This window comes from Miniopterus natalensis, chromosome 12 (assembly GCF_054644295.1).
Source record: "Miniopterus natalensis isolate mMinNat1 chromosome 12, mMinNat1.hap1, whole genome shotgun sequence".
NCBI lineage: Eukaryota > Metazoa > Chordata > Mammalia > Chiroptera > Miniopteridae > Miniopterus > Miniopterus natalensis.
In genome coordinates this window covers 6,622,464-6,632,503 of record NC_142092.1, presented here as the reverse complement: position 1 = coordinate 6,632,503, position 10,040 = coordinate 6,622,464, and the positions used below count along the sequence as shown (strand labels likewise).

At 43.9% G+C, this 10,040-nt stretch overlaps 1 pseudogene; it reads right to left on the bottom strand.

Annotated features, from left to right (window-relative positions):
* Positions 1 to 865: 865 nt before the first annotated feature.
* LOC148091756 (methylmalonic aciduria and homocystinuria type D homolog, mitochondrial pseudogene) lies at positions 866 to 6,237 on the bottom strand (annotated as a pseudogene).
* Between the last annotated feature and the right edge of the window lie 3,803 nt (positions 6,238 to 10,040).

Below are 10,040 nucleotides of genomic sequence, written 5' to 3'. Positions count from 1 at the left end.
ATGTGTCTGTCTCATATCAATGTTTCTCGCTCTCTACCCCCTGCCTCCTCCTTCCCACTCTCTCTGAAAATCAATGAAAAAAATATCCTTGGGTGAGGATTAACCAAAAAATACTGCGGTGAATAAAATATATCATCGTAAGCAGATGTACAATTTAATCCTGGAGAAAATAATTAAAACTAAGGTTTCTCCAATAAAGGGGAGAAATAACAATAGGAGATCATAGCATAGTTACATGCTAATTACCACCTTCTGGATGTGCTTAACATGTATTCATTGACAATATGAACCTCTGAGATTTAAAAATCACAAACCCGTCAATGTTGCAAATTCATAAATGTAGAGGTAAATACCTAGAAATAAGTAAATTTTAAGAACTGAAGCCTTTCAGTGTTTAGAAGGTCAACCCAAATGTTAAGTAGAAATTGTACGGCAAATAAATTGACAATACTACTAGTTTCCACTAAATTTCTCCATAATATGGCTGTCTGGAGTTGCATTTGTACAGATACTTCCTACAATCACATGGGTACCCCAGAGACTAAGACGAATCACTCTACAGCAGCCAACAGTTTCAAAGAGTGTTGTTTTGCCCTGGCCGGTTCTGGCTCCGTGGTTAGAGCATCGGCTCATGGACTGAAGGGTCTCGGGTTCAATACTGGTCAAGGGCATGTACCTCGGTGGCAGGCTCTATCCCCAGCCCCAGTTGGGGCCCATGCAGGGGGCAACCAATCAATGTCTCTCTCTCTCCCCCTTCCACTCTCTCTGAAGAGCAATGGGAAAAATATCCTCCGGCGAGAATTAAAAAACAACAACAAGAAACAAAAGCGGTGTTGCCTGTATATGGTTCAAAAACATGCCAAAGCAGATGATGGGTCAGTAAAGTCAGCCCAACAGCCTTCGGCTCGAAGAGCGTAGCATATTTCCCTAGCACCACTGATGAGCATCTCTGAGAGCATTTCTCTTTCACTTTCTCCCTTCTCCCTCCAAAGAGTCATACCATTCTGTTTCCAGGGTTGCAGTCAGAATCGATGGTTTGTTGGTGGCCATATCTGGAAACAGTGATTGAAAATCTCTGCAGCAATTCTGGACATGTTTGGACTGCACACTCTACTCTGGCACTTTCAAAGAACATTTCTGCACTGTTACTTTCTTGTTCAACAGGGGCACCGTCGCCCTGAAATTCATTCACATGCTGTGCCATCACAGACTCATGTCTTTCCCTTGATAAAGGTTCTGCTAGAACATCAGCTAAAGTTTTCTGAACCTGGCTTTTCTTCTGTGACATGGTCCCATTGAGGTGACAGTCAAAACCTATGTTCCCAGGAAGTTGGAATCTCTGGTCCTGAGGTCCAAAGGGTCCCAAAATTTCATCCGGCCATACTAGTCAAGAGAATATATTGGGAGGTGTAGTGGCCACATGGGACTCATCAGAACCCGAAGATCTTGCAGTTGAAAAGGCTTTGGGACCAACAACCCTTTTAACTAAAGAGTAAACTCCTGGGAGATGGGAAACCAGTCTGGCTCTGTCACAGAGCACATTGGCATTTCTAGTGGAAAGAGCAGATGCAAAATATCTTTCCTTCTGTAAAGTCAGTCTGGTCACCACCACTGCCTCCAGTTGTTCCAGACCCTGACTCTTCCCACCATCAAGGGGAGACATTTTCAATGACGTTTCCACTCGTCTGAAGTGAAACATAAATGGAAATTGAAAGTTAAACTTGCATTTTTCTATATTCCTGTTTCTGAATGCTTCACCGGAAAACACATTTTTTGCTAATTGTGGCGGGAAAATAAAGAGTAGAGTGGCCTCGTGTTGCTCCTGCAAGCTCTTGGCCTGTCAGTAGGTCAATTTTTGCTAGAAGAAAGTCACCTCTGTGTCTCCTGTTACCTCAGGGCTTTTGTTGCCCATGCCGTGAAAAATCTTTGTGGTCCCTAAGAAAGGAAACAGAGTTCTAGTTAAAATTTGCAATGAAACATAAGAATTAACAATCCACGGTTTTGAAGCCTTACAATACGTTCTCATTCTCAACCTTTGTGCACCATCTTAAAATCCAGTTTCTTTCTGGGTCCTGTAAGAACAAGGTTGCCACTGTGAAATTTTACACCACATTTTAAGGGTCCCACATATGCTCCCAAGTACAATGGCCCAAGTCCCCCCTAAGTTCTTCTTCCATTAAGTACGTCTCTGAGCCTGCAGTCCAACGTCCCCATCAGGGCACACACATGGGCACCAGGGAAGATGGGCAGTGCATACACGTTAGTCATAGAAAGGAAACCAGTTTCTCAGAGGACCACTTGAAATCTTAAAACTTATTTGTTGGCCCTAACCAGTTTTGCTCAGTGGTCAGAGCATCGGTGCTCAGACTGAAGGGCCCCGGGTTCAATTCCGGCCAAGGGCAGGTACCTCAGTTGCAGGCTCGGCCCCCGTTAGAGGCGTGTGCGGGAGGGAACCAATTGATGTCTCTGTCACATCGATGTCTCTCTCTCCCCCCCTCCCACTCTCTCTGAAAAGCGATAGAAAAATATCCTTGGTGAGGATTAAAAAGCAAACAAAACTTATCTGTTGAACTCACTGGTTGTCTCTTTACATCAGTGCTAGAATTTCATTAAGGCTAGAACGTCACCTCTTCTGCAGGGATTCCGTTTGTCACGTGGTGACAAGAACAGCATGGCTTATGTTTCTTGCGTGGATTCTCACAGGAGCCCAGTCCAACTGTAAGCTCAGTAATTATTTTGGCCTTTATCGTTGGCATCTTTGCAGTCTCCTTTTGCTTGGTCCTATTTTATTTGTTTTTTATATTATTATATTATATTTTATTTTATTTTATTTTATTTTATTTTATCTCATTATTTTATCTCATTATTTTATCTCATTATTTTATCACTATTATTTGGAATCCTCACCCGAGGATATTTCTCCATTGCTTTTCAGAAAGAGCAGAAGGGACAGAGAGGGCGAAACACGGATGTGAGAGAAACACATCGACTGGTTGCCTCCTGCACACACCCCGACTGGGGCCCGGGATGGAGCCTGCACCGGAGGAACGTGCCCTTGACTGGGAATCGAACCCAGGACCCTTCAGTCCATGGGCCAACGCTCTAACCACTGAGACAAACTGGATAGGGCAGATGTTATATTTTTTAAGTTGACTATTCTGTTCAGCATATGTTTTGATATAAACCATCTATGCGCTTTTAAAAGGCTATATGAAAAAAAGTTTTAATTCTTTTCCAAGGAAAATGACCAAACCAGCTGGGTGGATAAAGTATACGCCTTTGAGACTTTGCCTGAAGAATGTGTCCTCCACTGCATAAAATCTCTCTCGTTTACTGATCACTACAAACATGTAGAGTGCAGAGCACTCGTCGCACATGAGTACGGAGGAAACCTGAAAGAGCGTCCTTCTTGTCCACTCCCACCGGGAGCCCGCTGGAAGCCGTCCTGGTTTCTCGGGGTGCATGCGTGTGACCCTATGACACTCCTCCACACGGGCGTTTCCCAAACTACCAACTGAAAGCCCAAATGTCCACCAACAGGAGAACGGTTAAGCCAAGCTGCTGTCTTCACACAAGGAAATACTACTCGCATCAAAAATGATCAAACGTCATATAGCACAAAGAAGTCAGACACAAAGGGCCGTGGGCTGTGGCTCCGCTGACACCAAGTTCTAGGGCAGGAAACCACCCACGCAGCAGTTGTGGAGATCAGGTTAGTGGGGGCCTAGCGGGGCAGGCGACGGAGATGGACCGCAAGGGCCACAAGGAAACCTGTGGTGACGGTGCTGCTCTCTGTCAGGACTGGGACAGTGGTTTCACAACTGTGTGCCTTTGTGAAAACACACCGAAGAGGGAACCCTTAAAAGCGATACATCTTACTTATGTAAACTGTACCTTATAATGTTTGTTCACTTGTTAAAAAATGAGTGTGCTATGACATGTTCAAAGGTGTTCCTTTAAGGCCGGGGTGGGGAGTCTTTATTCTGCAAAGGGCCATTTAGATATTTATAACATCATCAGCGGGCCATACAAAATTATCAACTTAAAAATTAGCTATGAAAAAAGCTCCTACATTTACTGAATTTTGAGTCCCGCCTGCGGTTGCCTTGGCTGGGCCAGACCAAATGATTTTGCAGGTGGCTATATAGGACCCACGGGCCAGACATACCCACTCCAGCTCTAAGGGGTGAGATCCCAGTAAACTGACTTTGGGAGACAAGAGCATAAAAACAGCTCAACTGGTATACCAGTACAGGACCTCTCATGACGTATGGCCACATGAACTAAAGTCAAGATGCTCCCAAGGATCCTTAATAGAGCAGGAAGTGTCCCACTAGGTCAACACCTGCTTGGGGTGACTTGAAGTACAACTCTGTCTGGTGGCTCCTACACTGCTGGTGCAACCAGGCCCTGTGCACAGAGATCTTCCCTCCTTGTGCCACAGAAAACACAACACACAATACACGGCGACTGGTGAGAACTACACTGAAAAATAAATCTAAAGCCAAAAATCTGGTATTGTTAGGTATTTGAGCTAGTCATCAAAAACTTTCAGTATCTTAATGGCAGGCACCTCCAAATCCTTAACTGCTCATCTTCCATGCTTGCTTCTCTCTCTAGATTTCCATTCTTACAATCAGGCGATGAGATCAAACATTCCTTGAACTGTCACCATGGTATTTCTCAGTCTGAGAAAACCAGCTTTCCTCTTCACTTTGGAAAGAAAGCTGGGGAAATGCCATTGTGCAGAGACAGGAGACTCTATCTTATTAGTGTCATTTTAATATGAACATTTTCTTTTTTTTTTTTTTGAAATCCTCATCTGAGGACATTTTTTCCACTGCTTTTCACAGAGAGGGGAAAGGGGGGAGAGAGGAGGGGGGGAGAGAAAGAGGGAGGGAGGGAGGGAGGGAGGGAGGGAGGGAGGGTCGATGTGATACATCAACTGCCTGCCTCCCCCATGCACCCTAACCAGGGCCAGGGATCCAGCCTGCAACTGAGGTATGTGTCCTTGACAGGATTGAACCCAGGACCCTTCAGTCTGAGGGCCGTCGCTCTAACCACTGAGCCAAACCAGCTAAGGGTATATGAACATTTTCTGTTTGGGGAAGTCAAATACATTTCCATGAGGTACCTTCTTGGAATTGGGTATATTACAATGCAAATGACCTCTGGGTATTGCTGGGGAGACAATCTGAAGCTGCCTGCAAGTAAAGCGGAAGGTGAGGCCTGAGGCTGGGGGGAACAGACAAGGCTGCACAGGGCAACTGCTCTTCCAGGCACAGTGGGTGGTGGCCAGAGCCCAGGCCTGCCTACTCTTGCATCCCCTTGAAAAGAAGGCAAAATAGGAATGGAGCTCCTAGAAATCCACTCCCCTCCCAGAGAGCACTAATTTTCATAATATTCCCAGCTTTTTTACAAAACAAGTAGCTGCTGTATGGACATCTGAAAAAACAAGGCCAAGAGCACGTGTTTTGGAGTTTGTAGATGGAAAGGTGATGTAGAGGTTATACAAATGTGTCTCTGAGAGGTTAACAATGGGCTCCAGTGATTTCAGTGAGAAAAGCAGTTAATGCATTCAAATAAGAATCTGCAAAATAAATTGTTTAAACATTTTTTCCCATCAAAAACAAGCCAAATTAAGGAAGAAATTACTATGAAAGGAAACCTCTTTCCAAAGGATCTATTTTAAAGAGCCTGCAAAACCAGGGGAAACTAGGCAGTAATCTTTTGAACTGCATCTTAAAATTGTCTGCCTGTTACATCTGTTGGTACTTTTCTGATTCCATTAACTGACATTCAAATATCCCAATAAAAAGTGTGTAATTTATATACTTTCCATTATAGGGATATGAGGCACACAGTCCTTGGATGCCTGTCTCTGACAACCATCTGGATCATATTATACATGGAGTTATTGTCAACTTTGAAAAGTTTCTATTCTGTTGTGGCCTCATTAAAATATCTATTAAAACACTCCAATATAATACACATACCTAGTTTTTGAAACTCCCAGGTCCAGCAATAAAGATGCCCTTTGAATAATTTCCATGTCAGTTTATTGTGCACAGAGATGGAATCACAGGCTTGAGTTGAAAATCATTAGCAGTAGCGCCTGAGGTGTTATAAAGAGAGAAAGTAAGGACTTTATTTTATATGCCTTGGCTATTTAAACTTACGTGCTCATTTATGGCTGGTCGGGCGTGGCTCAGCGGCTGAGCCTCGACCTAGGATCCAGGCAATTGGTGTTTGATTCCCAGTCGGGGCACATGCCCAGTTGCGGCCTTGATCAATGACCCTCTCATCATTGATGTTTCTGTCTCTCTCTCTCCCCCTCTCCTTTCCTCTCTCTGAAATCAATAAAGATATATATATAAAAAAACCACAGAAAACAAAACAAAAAAAAACCCTTACATGCTCGTTTAAAACAGATTTTCCCAGTGGGACTCACAGATTCATCTGCTCCGAGGTTGCCTGGCATTGTGACGCTAAGTTTTCTGCCCAGTCTGGGCTCTCGCAGTGGATGACCCAGCCAATGAGGCACGCTCCCAGAGCCAGGCTCACACATTAGCATCAGTGGCAGGTGCCAAATTACAGTGAATGCCCTTTATAAAGGGAGGCTCTCAACGTGCACAGGGCACCCTCATGCATCAGTCTTCAGAGCACCATGGCATGAAAAGAGTTAGTCTTGTTGGAGGATACTCACTCTGTACTCCAGCAGTAATTTATATCAACAGCAAAGAGCTGAAAGCACTTATATGACAACTAGGTGTGAATAAACCCTTTCCCTGACAGGCGAGCTATGTGCTTCCCACCCCAGGAAGCAGAGCTTCTGTGATGGTGATGAGTGTCGACCCATCTAGACAGAATCACAAGCTTGATAAATAAGTGTCTTTACCAGGGAAAGGATGTAAGACAGCCATGGCCTATTTCAGCTCTTTCTGCCATCATTCTAATAGGTTATACTTAGAGTTACTAGAAGTTTTCTAGTCCACAGAAATGCTGAGAAACTCATTATAGATTCTGCTGGGTGCAGGGAGACGAGACTCTACCGTCCTTAATTAGGCTTAGTTCTTCATCTGATTTCCACCACACTGGCAGCCAGCAGGTGGCTCACTGGTCCCTCCGTGCAACACAAGTGGAAGGCAGAGTTAGGACAAAAGCACCTTGTGTGACACTGAGAAAAGTTACTGGGTCATATGAGCGCAGGAGACAGTCACTTCACCACCACAACAAACAGGATGGTGGCAGATACAGAGACACCTGGTGGGATCATCTCAATGCACTTGTGAAGGCCCCCATTTGTAAGGGTTCCCATTGGTGAGGTCCTCCTCAGCGTGCAGAGCAGGAGCAAGAAAGGTGATGACGATTTCCCAGGAAGGGCACATATGAACAGGTCATCCACACACTTCCTCATTTGTTCCTATCCCAGGTGGGACCACGTAACAAGCAAGCACATGGACATGTGAGGAAAGGGTAGGGTAGATGGTAGTTGCAGAAGGCCACTGCCAAGCAAGCCAGCAAAGAAGCTGCCTAGCCTGGCCCGTGTTCACCTGTGAGTCTCTCTGGACCACAGATCCTCTGAGGGGAGCCATGGGACCTTCCCTTCTTGACATTTTCATGGGCATTTTACGAACTACTTCAAAGCTCTCACTGAAACCCAGCTTGGAGTCAGTGAACTGAGATCACCTAAGGATAACATAGCCTGGAATGAGTCTGTTCAGCAGGATGGCGAGAATCTTCACCCATGTCGTCAGACGACAAGCAGCACGCAGTCAGTCCTTCCCAAGCAGAGGTCCTTCTTTCTGTCCCACTTCAGCAAAAGTGACAATGGGAAAATGCATGTTTGAAGGCTGTGGGCCCTCATTTCTGTTTCCTTTGGCCCATAGTGTGCTTTTGAAAAAATACAGAAATAGTTACCAATGTGTAAAATTTTAGAGATTTCCCATTAAAAATATCTAGATTATGGCTTCTCCAAAAAAAAAAAAAAACAAGAAGAAAAAACCCCCAAATCCAGCAGCTCCAAGTCTTCATTCAGCATGGCAGGAACTCCCTGGGCTAAGAAAAGACCACCTTACTGGATGGTCATAAGTTCCCCCCCTTCACTCAGGACCTTCCATGTCCATTCACTCACTCACTCACAGCACCTGGTTTCAGGCTGCCATCGGGGTGCTCTCTCTCTGCTCCAGAGAAATGACAACGTCCTTGTCTGTAGAGCAAGGTAGGAGTCTCAGGGTGAACCCAGAGCACTGCCCTACACAAGGACTCTGCTCTCATTCCTCCATGATTCTCCCAGGTCCATGGACAGACCCTTTGGCTCGTTAGTATTTTTAATTTGCAATGTCAATGTTAAAGGAACTTCCCCAGAAGAAAGCCCAGTGTAGGTGCCAACACTGGACGGCCAAGGACACAGTCACCAAGAGAGGCAGTGGGGGGCCCTGGGACACAAGACACGATGAGTTTCGATCCACGCTGTCTCAGGTAGCAGATGTCAGCTTCTAGGAAGTTTTTCTGTACGTCAACGTGCATCAACAGCAAAGAGGTTAATTACGGATACCACTTAGCTAAGCATTAGGATAAAGTAAGAAATGTATAGCTTCTGTGAAATATTTTTTTTTTTTTTTAAATATATCTTTATTAATTTCAGAGAGAGGAAAGGAGAGGGAGAGAGAGAGAGAAACATCAATGATGAGAGAGTCATTGATCGAGGCCACAACCCGGGCATATGCCCTGACCGGGAATCGAACTCCGATTGCCTGGATCCCAGGTCGACACTCAGCCGCTGAGCCACGCCCGGCTGGGCTAAATATTCTTTAATTGAGCAACTGACTTTAATATTTTGAGAATTTTGGATTCAAGGTATTCCTTACGTACGAAGTAATATGAATGGTGACTGTTAAAAGAGGCATTAAATGCATCGATTGTATCGTGATTTTACAGGTTTTATTCATCACACTGAAGGTTTTGAAAGACCAGTATGTGTTCTTTGCTGTTGACATAAAGAGAAAAGACAACTGTTAATAGCAAGTCACCTTTTAAACTGAATCTGTTTTGTTTTTAATTAAAATATTTTTCTTCATGACACCAAAAACAAAGACCAAAAAAAAAAAGAAAGCAAAAATAAACAAGTGACACTACAAAGCTTCCGCACAGCAAAGGAGACCATCGACAAAATGCAAAGACAATCAATATAAAATGGGAAAAAATATTTGCAAATCATACACCTAATAAGAGGCTAATATCCAAAACATAAAGAACTCACACAACTCAAGAGAAAAACAACACCACAAAACTAATTCATCAAAAAATGGGCAGAGGAACTGAACAGACATTTTCCTGAAGAAGACATGCAGATGGCCAGCAGGTACATGAAAAGGTGCTCAACATCATCAGGCCAACGCAAATCAAAACCACTAGAGATGTCACCTCACAGCCCTTAGAATGACTCCTGTCAAAAAGACAAGAGATTACAAGATGGGAGGAGAAGGGAACCCTCGTGCAGTGTTGGTAGGAATGAGATATTTCTATCTTTAACTTTTTAAGGAACCTACATACTGCTTTCCATAGAGGTTAAGAAAGTAGAACTTAGAAGTTCTCTCTCTCTGTCTCTCTCTCATGAGCAAACACACTCACACACTCACGGATAAATATCTGAGGTGATTTATGTCTTAACTAACTCAATGAGGAAGTCCTGTCACAATGTATACGTATGTCCAATCATCATGTTGTACACTTTAAATATCTTAAAATGTTATTGGCCAATTATACCTCACTAAAGCTAAAATTAAACACTTGTTTTCTTCTAAACAACCCTCTAAGAAAGAGCAAATCACAAAACACTAAGGAAACAAACAAGTGCCACACATGCTCTCATGGAAGATTTTGGCAAAACAACCTGCAGAAGTTCCAAATCACCAACGCTTTCTTCATGCTCTTGGTCTCTTCCAGAGACGATTTTGAAATTTAATTTCAAATGTCAAAAGTATCTTGCCTGGAGAAAAAAAAATCCACTCAAGTTTCTCCCAAAGAGCAAGATTATA